The following is a 15,073-nucleotide window of genomic DNA, read 5'->3' on the forward strand; positions in this document are numbered from 1 at the left end:
CGCTGAAGTTCCCAAAACATCACAAACCTGTGCACACTTTCTTCAACGGCAAGTCTGCCTAGTTTCACTGTCACACCACAGAAAATGATAAATCAGTATCTGTCTCAGTAAAAATTTCAGTCGCCCCTAGTTTTTAGGGTTGTAAATGTGCTCAACAGTACCAAGTATTTGATTTGAAAACCTTTAAAGTTTTAAATCTTTGCATAAGACAAACAGATATTTAATTGTGCAAATAAAATGTGTTGTCTTAACTGTGATTTGATTTGAAATGAAGGGATCAGAGATGTTTTAATGGGCAGTTACAATGTACACAGTTGTTAATGTGCCAGCATTGCATGCAGAGGCGTTCCTAATAAGTGTATTTATCAAGTGTTGTTGAACGTTAAGATGAATCATGTGCAGACTGAAGATTTATGATCAGATGGGTTGGACTATGTCAACAATTGCAATAAGCTGGTACATACTGCTTGAAAACCATCCGGACTAACATTTCAATCTTATCACCTGGCTCTTATCCTGTAGCATTTTGAAATTCACATGACCTGCTGCAGTTATATTTTCCTGGTCAGAAGAAAACCTTTTGATTTTGGGCTGTCATACTTCTATCTGAGAAACTTTGATTTCTAAAGAATGCATGAACAGATTTTCTTCAAACTCTGCACAAATGTACATTACAAACATTTTGGAAGCACAAACTCAAAGGTCACTGTGACATCGACTCTTGTGGGCACAATATATCAAGAATGCATTCAGGAAGTTTTGCCAAATGTGGCACAAACTTACTTGTGACCTTGACGGTGAACTGATGAGATTTTGGAGGTCAAAGGTCACTGCAACTGTTGTGAGGTTGGAGTGACCCAGCACCAAAAACTCCCTTTTGTGGTGTTGTTAAGCATGAAGTATGAACATGGCAAGCAATTTTAGTCTGTTTTAATCAGTTTTTATGCTCTAGGCTTATATAAACATTAACAGACATACAGCTGAACAATGACAACAGTTAGTGAGGTCGCAGTAGTTCTTGTAAAGTATGTTTTACAGGGATAAATAAGTGTTCTCATTTATTTTTGGAACAAAACTAAAAGCCCCTGTGATTCTCAAAAGGTACGCCCACCTCCATTTCAATTTTACATTGTGTATATAAAAACACTGTTTGCACAGCTCTCTGCTGGTATGCTGACTTTCTTCGTCTCTCAATTAAAAGCTGTTTTTTCACCACGCCTCCTGTCACTAAGTTTCATAGAAGCAGTGCTAATCATTTCCAGCATGACAGCAGATGAACTGCATGAGAAAAGCAGGCAAGGACTCGCCCAGGTCTGCTCGAGAGAAAAAACCACAATGTAATTAAGAGACAAATATGTGCGGCACACATTCTACAGGCAGTGAATCATCAAATTCAATTTACACTGGATTATAGAATGCTATTTAGCGTTAACTCAGACACCTTTTTGGTTATCCAGGTCATGTCAAGATTAGCTGTATGGCTGCATTTGATCCTCACAGATCTATGAAACCACAAAAATAAATGTTAAATTCAAGTTTCACATTCACTCCAAACTCGAAAGACTTTCATTTCAAGTCTGGAATAAGAGCTGAAAGAGTTAAATGAGGAGCTTGTGCTGAAGACTTTGTAATCTTGTAAATGTAAAAGACAATGTAAAGCTGGTAGGACCAGTTCAGCAACATGCAAGCTGCAGGAGAGGGAGGTTTTTATTTGCTCCTGGGAATCCTTGAAAGAAACCTCTAAGAAACGTGACATAGTAGAATACAATCAAAGCATGGTTCTGACACAGATACATGTCGCTCAGTTAGCTCACATGGAAGTAATTCACCTCTGTTTTGTCTCCTAGAAACAATAAATAATAAACAGCTCCACAGGAGAGGTGGTTTTGTGAAACACAAAAAATGATGTCAGGACAAACACTGAAGCAGTTGTGAAGCAACACCGCAGAATGATGGCTACCAGAACATTTTGCAGCTCAGAGTTGGTGTAAAAGAGATTTTGGTTTGCAATTCAGGCAAACTTTTGTAAAACATTTACAATATTTTAAATCAAGAGGTGTAAGAGTGCACTATGCAATGCATGCCCAAACATGTCGACCCCCAATACGACTGTTCATCATTTTAAAAAGATCTAAAAGGATCTAAAATCTAGGTCTTGGTCTAATCCAACCAAATTAATAGTTAATACACTTAACTTACCACAGAAAGGAGGAAATTTGTGTTTGGTGGATTAATTCTTTGTTCTAACAATGCCTCTTGGCAATTAATCTTATGCCTTTGGAAAGCCTGTTTATCTCCCTTTTAAATTGTCCCACATTTATAAGGAACATGCATTTGTGGGATGAGCAGCAGAGCTGAGTATGTAGGTTGTACCCATGAAAAATTTTCCAAATCTCTACCGATTCCAAACAGCTTATTCTGCTATTGCTTCTGACTCTTGTTTGGTGGGTTGGATGATTGAACACTGAAGAAACAAGACATACTGACAATTTAACAATTTATTCATTTAACAAACAGGAGCCTCAGTAGCGTGTGGAAGAAACATACACAGCTACAACAGCCTGGCTCCTCCTCCTCATGCTGGTCACCAGCCTAGTCCCACACTGCTGTGGGATGGCATCCCATTCTTCAATCAGCATTTGTTGCAAGTCAGCCATGTGATCCAAGCTGATCCCACTAGTGTTCAATGGGGTTGAGGTCAGGACTGCTGGTAGGCCATTCCATCCTCTCTACTCCCAAATTATTGAGGTAGTCTCTGATAAACCTCACTCTGCGGGGGTGAGCGTTGTCATCTTGTAGGTGATAGTTTCAACTGCATTGAGACTGCCTCCATACATGACAATCAGGCACCTGATGTCAGCACCTGGAGTATACCAGAAACTCAGAATAAGTCAATAGCAACAGCAGAATAAGCTGTCTGGAACTGGCAGAGAAGACCTGTCAAATTATTCATGGGCAAAACCCACATACTCAGCTCTGCTGCTCATCCCACAAGTGCATGTTCCTCACAAATGCAGCAACATTTAAAAGATAAATTAACAGGCTTTCCAACAGTTCAAGATTTATTGCAGAGAGCTATTAAGTTAGTTATTAAGAGACAGAAATATCCAATAAGATGAACTTGTCTTATAGTATAGGGTTCCTTTAAAGACTGTCTCATATTTTCATCCAGCAGCCACAATTTCATCATTAGTTTTTCACTTTGGCTTTTGGTTTGTTTACCATCATGGCTTCTGTGCGCTTCTGTAGAGCGCTCTGAGCTCTTATTGACCAACGTCACTAACATGTCGGAACAAATCAAGAAGGCAGAAAGAAAAACACAAACATGCTAGATGTTCTGTCTGGAGGTCATGAGGCAACTTTATCACTCACTACCCAGGATGAAATGATTAAAATTATATATCATCAGAATTAACAGTTCTTGTAACATCACAACTGGCAGATCAGGCTGTAATCATGCTTATAACATGTAGCCTGACCACAGCATTACAGTAATAGCAAGACACGTTGAAGAGGTAATGTAACAAGGGATTATATATAAAAATCGGAACCAAGGATGTCTGATTAAAACTTTGCTGCAATCAAACAAATTCCTTAAATTCTGTTTAAGTGTGAAAATGCCATCCAAAGAGTAATGCCAAAAAACTATAGAGAAAAAATCATAACACTGAAAAAAAACTTCACATGGGTCTTCAAACCAGTAAATCTGGAACTGCTCAGCAACTGGCATGAATGAGCACTATGAACTTGGCACTCTGTGCTTCAGTGAACTTGCTACTTGACATTCTTTCCATGTAGCCATTTGATGCTTTCAGGCTGTCAAAATGTTGATACTTCATTCTTTGTTTAGAACATCCTGCTCTAGGCAACACAATATTCATTATTTCTTATCTTCAGTAGAACTGAAAATACCAAATAAAAAAAAAAACAGACAAATTTGTATTTCAATTCTAAGCTGCTGCAAGGAGAGAGACAGAGACAGAGACAGAGAGAGAGAGCGAGACAGCGGTGGGTGATCAAATGTCCTATTGTTAAAACAGAGCAGTAATAAAAAAAGAGAAGGTGGTATTTCCTTATTGGGTCAGCTACACTCTAAAGAAGATGTAAACAAGCCAACACATCGACACAAACCTGAAGGAAGATTCAGGTGCCTGAATCAAACGTGCCTTTGTTTCCCACACTGCATGCCTCTCTCTGCTCCAACCTCCGTCAGTCTCTGCCCTCGTCAGCTGTTTAATTCACCTGTTGGCAAATATGCTTTCTTAGTCTCTTCAGCATCTCTTAAAGATGTAAGCATTAACGTTAGTGTTCATTACAAACAGTAGGGAACAGAAAGATAGTGATGTCTCCTGGTCCTTAAAAGTTTTCCTTGACATCCCGACCTGCAGACTAATGGCAGCCTCACAGCCCTGCACAAACATTGACAGCCATGAAATGACCTCAATAAGAAAAAACAGAAATGACAGCAAGCAGAATCACTGCAGACACTTCCTCTGATGATTTGGAGGAAATACTTGATTTTAGTAGGCCCTATTTATTATTTAAAGGAAACCTGTTTGTTTTTTTACCTTTAATTGAACAGAATGTCAAGTTTTCGTGTGTGTTTACAGCTCAGTGGATCTTTCTTATGTGCAAATTGGAAACAAAAAAATATTTATTTACTAAATTCACCAGTTTTGGGTACCAGGAGATCATTGTTGTTGCTGTGGTATCAAAAAAAAATCTGGATACCATTTGTGTTTTACTAGTATGATACCTGAAAAGAAAATTTAAGGTATAGTTGGAGTTCTAACTTTAACAGTGTACAACATCCTGAGCAGATGTTGATTACTTTTGTTGTTTAAGTTTTTAAGAGATAGGGCTTTTGCTGTCAGGACCCCTCAACTTTGGAACGGCCTGCCCGAGGAGATAAGGCTGGCGGATTCAGTAAGATCTTCTAAATCACTCATTAAAACTCGCTTTTCTTTTCTTTTTTTTTTTGTTATTTTTGAGTTGAACTACTATCATTGTCATTAATATTATTATTACTATTTCTTTGAGCTTGTTTAATGATGGAGGGTCACTGAATAAGGGTAAAACAAAACAATGTACAAGTAATATTGAATCATAATATATATGTTAATAATAGTATAGAGCTAATTGTAACATATGTTCATAAAAACACAGAAAATACCAATAGTATGTATTGTAAAACCTTTTTTGTATATATGAGTACATATGTGTATATAACAATTGTATTCATCTGTGTATGGAAACATGGACTATGTTACAAAATTAATTAATCATTTATAATGAAATTGTACAATAAATATATATAAACAAAAAACCCTCCCTTTTACAGAATTGCTGTGACGTGACACTTCCTTTAACTTATTTTCATAATCACTCTTTTACTAATTTTGCTTTTCTTACTCCTTTTATCCTTGACTTTTCCTTACATTGCCATCTTAATATCCTTTATTTTCAATATTTTACCTATTCCTTCTCTTTTATCTGCTTTTTTTGTTTTATTGCTAATGATGCGATACCTTCTTAATGTGTGTATACAGTTTTACTTTCATATTCTATCATACTGTCTTTTCCTGGATATTTTCATCTTTTAGTATTTTAACTGCCTTCAATGTCATCTATGTCATTCCCATTCCTTTCAATTTTGCTAATCCCATAGACTTGTTTAAGTTTGTTTTGAATTTCTGTTTGATTATCATTCATTCATTCATTCATTCATTCATTCAACCTTTATTTAATCTCGAAAAATCATTGAGGGTGTTCCCTCATTTTCAATGATGTCAAGACTTACTCTCTTTGTTTTATCACTAATTTGTTTAATTTGTGAATCCCTGAGTTCTTGCTATTGCTGTGCCTGTTAAAGCACTTTGTAAACATCTGTTTTTAAAGGTGCTGTATAAATAAAGTTATTATTATTATCATTATTAAGTTTTTAGTCACTCAGTCCAAGACAAATAAACCAAGCGGCAATAAAGGTTTCTATTCAGGAGAGGTTTCAGAGAAACTATCAACTCAACCTCCATTATAACTGTTGCGATAATCTTGAGGAAATCGATATTAACTTGACAAATCTGACATAGCAAATATAGAGTGGTGCTGCTTTTTTGTGTTTGGCAGGTTTTTAAATATTTGTATGCATTTGTTTTATAGAAAAGAGAGATTATAAATCAGGCACGCAACCTTAACTGGCTCCACGCTTCACTGATAAAATGACACCAACCCGCGTCCTTGCCTCTGCTATCTGTGTCAGATTAATTGATACAGATGTAGAAGTACAAAAAGCCTCTTTGCGTGCAATCAAAATACCACACAGGGTTTTCACCACACGGTGTTCGTGCAGTTCTTGTGTTATCTAAACTATCAGGTTTACATTGTAGTTTTGTTGAGTGTATCTTCAATGTCTTCTAAATGCACACACATGAAAAAAACAAAAAGCAACATGTAAGAAACAGAATTATATTTTTGCTTGAAATCACTTTCAATGAGCCACACAGTCTCTCCCCAAAGACTTTAAATCAAAACAGAATTGTTTTAAAGGAATAAGAGAAAACTATCATTGCTGCCATATTCCCCAATAGTCAGATGTTTTTTCCATTTCCATTAAAACTGGAATAAATTTCAAAAGAAAGCTTCAAGCTTGACAGGTAGAAGCACACTGAGATATTTCCATATTCATCAAATACAAAAAAACAGACTTTTTTCTTTGTTAAAGATTGTTACAGCCCTACATGCTGTGTCTTTCTACCTTTGCACAGGTGACAGGGGAATAACTGTACTGTATACAAACAAAGTACATCCTAAAGAGATTAAAACTAGTTATGACACTGGCACGAAATGCGAAATTAGTATCCCAAAGTCTGAGTGCAAATGATGTTATGACTATAGATGCATTTGACTCTGTTTTTACTGACAGGGAAGTTAGACGTATTTATTCAAGCCTCAGTATAAGGCTGTAGAAATGGAGCTTAGTGAGGTCAAGGCTGCAGCTGCTTACACACAATGCATTCTGGTACACAAAGGCGTTAATAGCACCCCGGCAAGAGCAGGAAATCATTTTTTTCTTTTGACGGGGAAAAGAGTTGTCACGATAGCAGTATTTGAATTTCAATACAAATCTAGTAAAAAAAAAAACAAAACAACTAAATTTACAAATATCTGGTGAATTTAGTTATCTTTTAAATTTACAATCTGCAAATAAGAAAGGTTAACTACAACAGTAAACACTTACCAAAACCTGACATTTTGTTTATAGTGGAGAAAGTTAGAACAAGTAAGATTTTCTTAAAATAATGTGTAAGGCAGGCCTATTCAGTTAGAGGCCTGGGGGCCACATGTGGCCCCAAACCAACCCCTAAGTGGCTCAGCCCGTGGTCATGCCAGAGTGTCCCACAGTGTTTTAGACCGACAGAAGTGGCCCCAAAGTACCAGGTATAAAGCATGTCCTTTTCAACAGTAGCTACAACTGTGCAAATTTAGTTTTATGCAGTTTATGCCTAGGTTAACCTGACACGCCAGATGGATGTGTGAAATCTGGGAAAGCTTCAATGGGAAACTTTTGAGAAAAGGCAGAGGATTTGAAAAGAACTCGGAGTGTGATTGGATGAACGTTCTATCACATCTCCAATAAGAGCAACAAAACACATGACGTAGCTGCTATCGAGCTGCGCAGCTACTGAGGAATAACATGAAACATGGCGACTATAGACATGTAAGTATTAGACTTTTGTCATTTTTGAAAAGAAAACAACTCACTGCTGTTCTTTGTTCTTCTTTTAACGAAATCTAACTGGGCCCAAACGGTTCAGATGGGAGCTTTGCAAGATGGACTCGCCAGTGAGAAACACGGAAACAGGCGTATCCATCTGCTTTGCAAGGTTATGCCTATGTAAGATGTGACTTTGTCTTTGTAAGATTTTTTACAGAATTTCATTGTGTTTTCATTCTCATTTATTTTATTTTTATTGAAGTGAAAAAAAATTCTGCTACCCCAGGTTATGTTCAAATACAGCTCTGTTGTTGTGTTTTTATGCACATCTTCATGTGCTTTTGTCATGTTGCCAAATTTTAAAGGTAGACTGAATAAAAAGTGCATATTTTTCATCAAATTGATCTGTACTGGTCCCAAATTTGACATTACCAGCTCCCTACTGGGCGCTGAACATGTCTGGCCCAGCAATGTTTCTTGATTTTAAAATTTGGCCCAGCTGAATTTGTAATTAAATAGCTTTGGTGTAGGGGCTTCCTAGAATCAAGAGTTTGCTCTAAGTTACCATGAAGCAAAAGAAGTGTCTGCAGTGACTCTGCTCTCTGTTATTTCTATTTTTCTTTTTAGGTCATTTTATGGGCATCGGTGTTTGTGCAACGCTGTGACCCTGTCATCAATCTGCAGGTCAGGATGTTAAGGAAAACTTTCAGGGACTAGGAGACATTACTGTCTCTCTCCACTGCTCTCTCTATACCAGACACTATCATCCCCACATTCATCTTTAAGAAATGCTAAAGAGGCTTAACAAAACAGATTTGCCAACTTGCTAATTAAACAGCGAGAATAGAGGCCATGACAGAGGACGGAGCAGAGAAGCCCGTAGCAGGCAGAGAGAAAGACGTCTTCAGAATATGTCAGACAAAATCCTGATTCATCGCTCATGCCTGTGCAGAAGAGTCAGTGTGTTTGCAATTTCTTTAGAGTGTAACCACTGTAAACAATGAGGAAATCTTGTCTCTATACATCACTGCTGTTAGCAACAGGACATCAGCATTCACTCTGATTTGATCACCAGTCACTGAACGCTCTCTTGCCAATTACTGTATTCTTGGCTCTAAACCAGTGGGTTGGGATCTAAAGATAGGTTGCAAAGTTTTAATAGGCCATGTCTATAGAGTGCTTTTATTTTGAAGGACGTCTCCATATCTTTGTTCTGTCACATCTTTAGTTCCAACTGAAGTCCAAACTGCCTTGGCACTTCCTTTTTTGCCTTTTTTTGTCAAAAGTAAGATAGAGGTAACATTTCTAATATATCCACCGCTGCTGTTGGGCTTCATAATACCTCTTCAGTGACATCAATTACACTAAGTCCATGTTTTGTACAGACTTTGGCTTCATTGCCTCTTTTGGAGCAGAAGAAAATGATTGTTACTGAGACCATAATCTAGAAAAAGACTGGTCCCTTTTCAGCGTCTGGATCCTTGAGAACATCCATCCCTGCACACCCTCACTGGCATTTCCTCCTCTGACAGGTTAAATTGGGAATCCTGTAGGCCGAGGCAGGAAGCTTGGGAAACTGGTGACACTGAGAGAATGGGTTATGTCCATCCTCGCTATCACTTCTTCTACAACGATAGCTTCTATGAAGGAATGCATGGGAAATGAGCAGCGTTTCAGAGGTGTCAAGACTTGACTTGTGTTGTTTGGCACACAAACACAAGAAGCTGCTGTTGTTGTAACTTGTTTCTGACCTATGACCTATTTTAAGCCTGTGCTGCTTCCTGGACTTGACTCTATTAACTGGAAAAGGATGACAGCGTGTTTTTGTTTCATCACAGTTTGAGGATAAAGTTTCCACGTTTAGGCTTCAGATTCTCTCCATGTGGTGGTCTTAAAACTAACAATAACTTCCTGATTTGTCCAAGCCTGAGGGGAAACTCTGCTGTCTCTCAGAGTGGGGGAGATGTTGCTCTAAGTTATTATGCATACTGAGCTCTGGGATGTTTGGGTGTCCAGACTTGTGTATTTTTGTGCTGCATGGACTGTTTCCATCAATCTGTGGCATGCTGGCACAAGGCATGTTCCCAGATGAAAAAAAAAAATGTGTAAGCTTTTTTAACTTATGAATTAGAATTCAAGAAATTTAGGCCCTATAATTTCCTGGAATTGTATTTTACAATTTTTTAAGGGAGTTTGTCAGTGTTGGACTCCTGAGTGAAATAGCCAAGGTGGGAGGATGCATCACTTTCCTGTGGTTAACGTCCAACTTCAGATATTGCACTAAAGGTCTGCCAGGAAAAAGTTTGTATGCAGTCAAGATCGACATATTCATCCATCAGCGTTTAATGTTGGGAACATTTTTCAGAAGTGTAGAGTGGGGCTGCTTGATTATGAAAAAGTCATAATCATAAATCATTGATATTGAGATCATGATTATTAAACATTGCAACAACTGCATCTGTGAGTGAATTTACCATGATTAAATACATTTGTGTTATTGCCTTAAGGGATGACCACAACTGTTTAGGAAATTCTGCAAGTTGTTTTGCATTGTTCCAGGTCTGACTCCTCCTGGTTACATATAACTGAGGGTTTTTTATCTTCTCATGTCTGTTTGCATCAATCAAACTATCCAGAGTAAGGCTGCCACAATACAAGAATTTTAAACTTTGATACAGTGCCAGTAAAAAGTTTGATATGTGATCACTGTCAGGGCCTGAATTCCAGTGCAGGATTGCAGGAAATGCACAATATATTGAACTTTCGCAAGTTTTATTCTGATAATGTGGGAAAATTTCACTTAAAATTGTAAGTATAGTGTCCCTGTTTGTTAAGGAGGAAAGGATAACAGGTTGCAACAAAATAAGCTTCATAAGTCGGGATCATCAGCGCACAAGCCTGCTTTCTCTCCTTCTCCTCACACACGTGTGGTTTTAAATCCATCATGGTCAATATAATTTGGCTTTTTGGACAAATAACTGCAAAAAACATCTTTGTCAAAGTGACAACAGATTTCTACAAAATAATGTCAATTAAATAAAAATGTCAGTTAAAATAAATGCATAAATTTTCACCCCCTTGAAAGTAACTGACCTAACTCAACAGAGGTCCAGCCAATGGTAGTCTCACAATCAGTGAAATGGGGATCAGCTGAATGCAGTCAATGTGTCTCAAGTGATTGTAGTATAAAGACACCTGTGTCTGGAAAGTCCAGTCACTGGTTCATCAGTATTCCTGGCTACCATTACACCATGAAGACAAAAGAACACTCCAAGCAACTCAGAGAAAAGGTTATTGAACAGTATAAGTCAGGGGATTATACAAAATAATTTCAAAGGCACTAAGCATCCTGAGTTCAGTGAAATCCATCGTCAAGAAATGAAGGGAGTATGTCACATGTGTAAATCTGTCTAGATCAGACCATCCTCACAAACTGAGTGAGCGTGCAAGAAGGAGACTAGTGAGAGAGACCACCAAGACACCTATGACTACTCTGAAAGAGTTCCAAGCTTCAGCAGCTGAGATGAGAGAGACTGCATACAACAACTGGTGCCTGGGTTCTTTAGTCAAAGCTTTGTGGGAGAGTGGGAAAGAGAAAGCTTCTGCTGAAGAAAACTCAGATTAAATCTGTACTAGAGTTCACCAAAAGGCATGTGGAAAAATTCTATCACCAAGTGGAAAAAAGTTATTTGGGCCAATGAGACCAAAGTGGCACTTTTTGGCCATCAGACAATACTCGATGTTTGGAGGACACCAAACACTTTACATCACCCCACACAACATTCCCACTGTAAAACACAGTGGTGGTAGCATCATACTGCGGGGATGCTTCTCAGCAGCTGGCCCTGGAAGGTCGAGGATAAAATAAACTAAGAAAATTAAGGAAAATCTGAGAGGATAATCTTTTTCAGTGTGCAAAAGAGCTATAGCTTGGGAGATTTAATTTCATGAAGGAAATGTTACCTTATAACTTTTGTGTTGATTCCTGGTATTTTTTCAGGTACAGTATGTAGTTACTAACAAAGTGCTATGGCTGTATGTCTCAGGGGTATAAAGGAAGTTCTGGTCAAATTCTAATAAGGTCCAGCAAATTATCGATGCATGTCCCTGTTTAATCATAGAGGAAACTCTTGGCTGTATCAATAAAAATTCACATTTTCTTAAGACTTTAAATTCACATTCTTATATACTTTAGTGTTTGATAAGTTTGAGGTACTGAGTGATGAACAGTTATCTGAGTGATGACATTTATGTTTTTGGTAACTGATTGGTTTATTATTAGTGCTGTATCAAAGTCTGTCCCTCCTACTCCTAGCATGCCTGTACATTTTTAAAGAATAATCTAGCTCATTTACACTGCCTTTCATGATTCTGTGATTTTTCCATCCCCACGGTTAGGTGCTTAACACACTTTATTAAAAATCCTCTTTTCTTTTTTCCTCCTAAGTAGTTCACCATTTTTTTCTTTCATGTTTAATGTTTCCAGCCCTCTGTATTTTTCCTAAGGGACTCAGAGACAGCAGGAATTAAGTGTGATTGATATTTCAGCATTTTCCTCTTAAAAGATCCTAATCTTCTTCTCTTCATCTTCCGAAAAGGATTTCTCCCTGGACTTTTTCACTTTCAGAATTGGTTGCTAATGTAAGTTTGTTCTTGGCCGTCGATGAGGGACAAAACCTCTGCCTTGGCCTATCTCTGGGTCTTTCTCTGGAGTGTCTGAGGATTATATAACTGAGCTAAAGTCTTATAAAGTCCCAAACTTATGGCTGTGCTTGGGCTGAAAGGTCAAAGACTGGGGGGCTTCAAGCTGCGTTCTTTCAGTTTCAGTCGGGGCAGAGGAGAGCTTCTGGATGACAGAGGTCAACGTCCTGCGAAGCTGCCCCTGGCTGAGAGAGGCCTGCTGTTGGTCAGAGATCATTTCTGGAAATGCCCTCACCCTCCATTCGCTCTGTCGTCATCCTGCTAAGACTAAAAAAATAAAGACTGAAAAGGGGACCGTCCATGTTCATATCTAATGGTATGCCAAACTGTGGTGTGTTTGTTTTTATAACCTTTGTCAGACAGAACAGTATAGAACTAACATACTTGGTTAAAATAACATTTCCTACTCTATGTCCCAAAGGTTAGATTTGAAGTTGGGAGAGAAGCCTTGAAGATTGCTACTCCCTGTTCTCAGAGCCAACAAAATGCAGGGCAAAAGCCCCCAAAATAAATATTTAACAAAACGGTGCACCACCAATGTCCATAGGCCCTAAAAAAGGGACATCTTTTATTTAACTGTATGTAAAGCTGTTTGTTGGAAACTTTGTCAGCTTTTTGATGATACCTATCTTGACCAGGACACCAATAATAAAGAGATTTTCAATTTCAACAATTTTTCCTGGCTCAATAAAATGGCAAAAATGTATTTGAATCCCAAAACAGTAATTCCAAAGTATGGGAAACGAAGGTAAGAGTCAATGTGTGCTCGCTGGAGGCCCAAGGTATGTATCATGACGAGTGCCAAACATCTCAGCATCATGCGAGCTCGTATGGATGAAAGTGAGAAATGTCTGTGGCTCTGTGAGTTATAGCAGCACGTACAGCTTTACAGTAAGTGTCAGAGGAGTCGCAGGTAGGTGTTAAGTCTGAAAACAGTAAAATGATTGTTAATCTGTCAGACAGACTGCTGATTTCCACTCATTATACAAAGCTAGACCTCAGAGTACTTCTGGATTCAAACACTTAATATTTAGAGGTTATTTTCACTAAGACTGTAAAACATCATCTTTTACAGCTAGCCACGATGCACTTTATAGTTAAAGTATACAGGTGGAGCTCAATAAATCAGAATACAGTGGAAAAGTGTATTTATTTCAGTGGTTGATTAAAAAAGTGAAACTCAAATAAATTCATTACAAAAAGAGTGAAAAATTTAGAGTCTTTATTTCTTTTAATTTTGGTGATTATGGCTTTTAATTAATGAAAACCCAAAATTCAGTATCAAAAAAGAATAAATATTACATAAGACCAAAAGAAAAGGGATTTTTAATACATGCATTTCTGCTATCTGTAAAGTATGTTCATTTCTATGCACTCAATACTTGGTCGGGGCTCCTTTTGCATGAATTATTGCAGCAATGCAGCATGGCAGGGAGGCGATCAGCCTGTGGCACTGAAGTGTTATAGAAGCCCAGGTTGCTTTGATAGAGGCCCTCAGCTTGTCCGAGTTTTTGGGTCTCTAATCTTCCTCTTGACAATACCCCATAGATTCTCTATGGGGCTCAGATCCGGTGAGTTTGCTGGCCAGTTAAGCACAGGAATATCATGGTCATTTCACCAGCTTTTGATAGTGTGAGCAGGTGCCAAGTCCTGCTGGAAAATGAAGCTTGTCAGCAGAACAAAAAATGAAGTGCTCTAAAATTTCCTGGTAAATGACTGTGTTGACTTCAGAAAACACAGTGGCCAACATGGGGTGGCCCAAATCATCACTGACTGTGAAAGCTTTAAACTGGACTTCAAGCATCTTGTATTCTATGCCTCTCTGATCTTCCTCCAGACTCTGGGACCTTGATTTACAAATGAAATGCAAAATGAACTTTCGTTTTATGTTGTCTCTGGTTTAGGAGCGGCTGACACGAGGAATGCAGCAGTTGGAGCCAAATTTCTCGACACGTCTGTGTGGTTGCTCTTGATGGACTGACTCCGGCCTCAGTTCACTCCTTGTAAAGTTCCCCCAAATTCTTGAATGGGTTTTGCTTGACAATCCACAGAAGGCTGTGGTTAACCCTGTTGCCTGCAAATGTTTTCTACCACACTTTTTCTTTCCACTCTATTTGTTATCAATATGCTTTGATATAGCAGTCTGTGAACAGAAAGCTACTTTGGAGATGATCTGTTGTGTCTTACCCTCATTGTTCAGGTATCAATGACAGACTTCTGGACATCTGTCAAGTCAGCAGTCTCCCCCATGGTTGTGTAGCCTACTGACCCAGACTGACAGACCTTTTGAAGAATCAGGAAACCTTTGCAGGTGATTTGAGTTGATTAGCTAATTACTGTGAAACCATTAGTTTACAATATTGAACTTTATCACAATTTTCTAATTTTCCAAGTATTGTATTTTGGGTTTTTATTTGCTGCAAGTCGTAATCAGTACAATTAAGAGAAATAAACACTTTAAATATTTCATTTTGTGTGTAATGAATGTAAATAATATATATGTATTACTTTTCGAATTGAACTACTGAAAAAAAATTAACTTTCTCATGATATTCTAATTTACTGAGCTGCACCTGTAGTTAAGACAGAGCATTAAACTGGCATGTAGCACATAAAGTTTATAGCTTTATTATTTTCAGTCCTTAGATGAGCCGTTGC

The 15,073-nt window shown here is 38.0% G+C and overlaps 1 long non-coding RNA gene across 3 annotated transcripts in view; it reads right to left on the bottom strand.

Moving 5' to 3' along the window:
* LOC121521289 overlaps positions 1 to 15,073 on the bottom strand; it is a 72,493-nt gene that overhangs the window by 3,275 nt on the left and 54,145 nt on the right. For 2 of the 3 annotated variants that reach the window (XR_005992838.1, XR_005992839.1), the window contains exon 5: positions 4,132 to 4,242. This is a non-coding gene — a long non-coding RNA (uncharacterized LOC121521289). Of the gene's footprint in view, positions 1 to 4,131; positions 4,243 to 15,073 lie in introns of those variants that run through there. The other variant, XR_005992840.1, reaches the window with a different exon arrangement.

This window comes from Cheilinus undulatus, linkage group 14, assembly GCF_018320785.1.
Source record: "Cheilinus undulatus linkage group 14, ASM1832078v1, whole genome shotgun sequence".
In the NCBI taxonomy this organism is placed as follows: domain Eukaryota; kingdom Metazoa; phylum Chordata; class Actinopteri; order Labriformes; family Labridae; genus Cheilinus; species Cheilinus undulatus.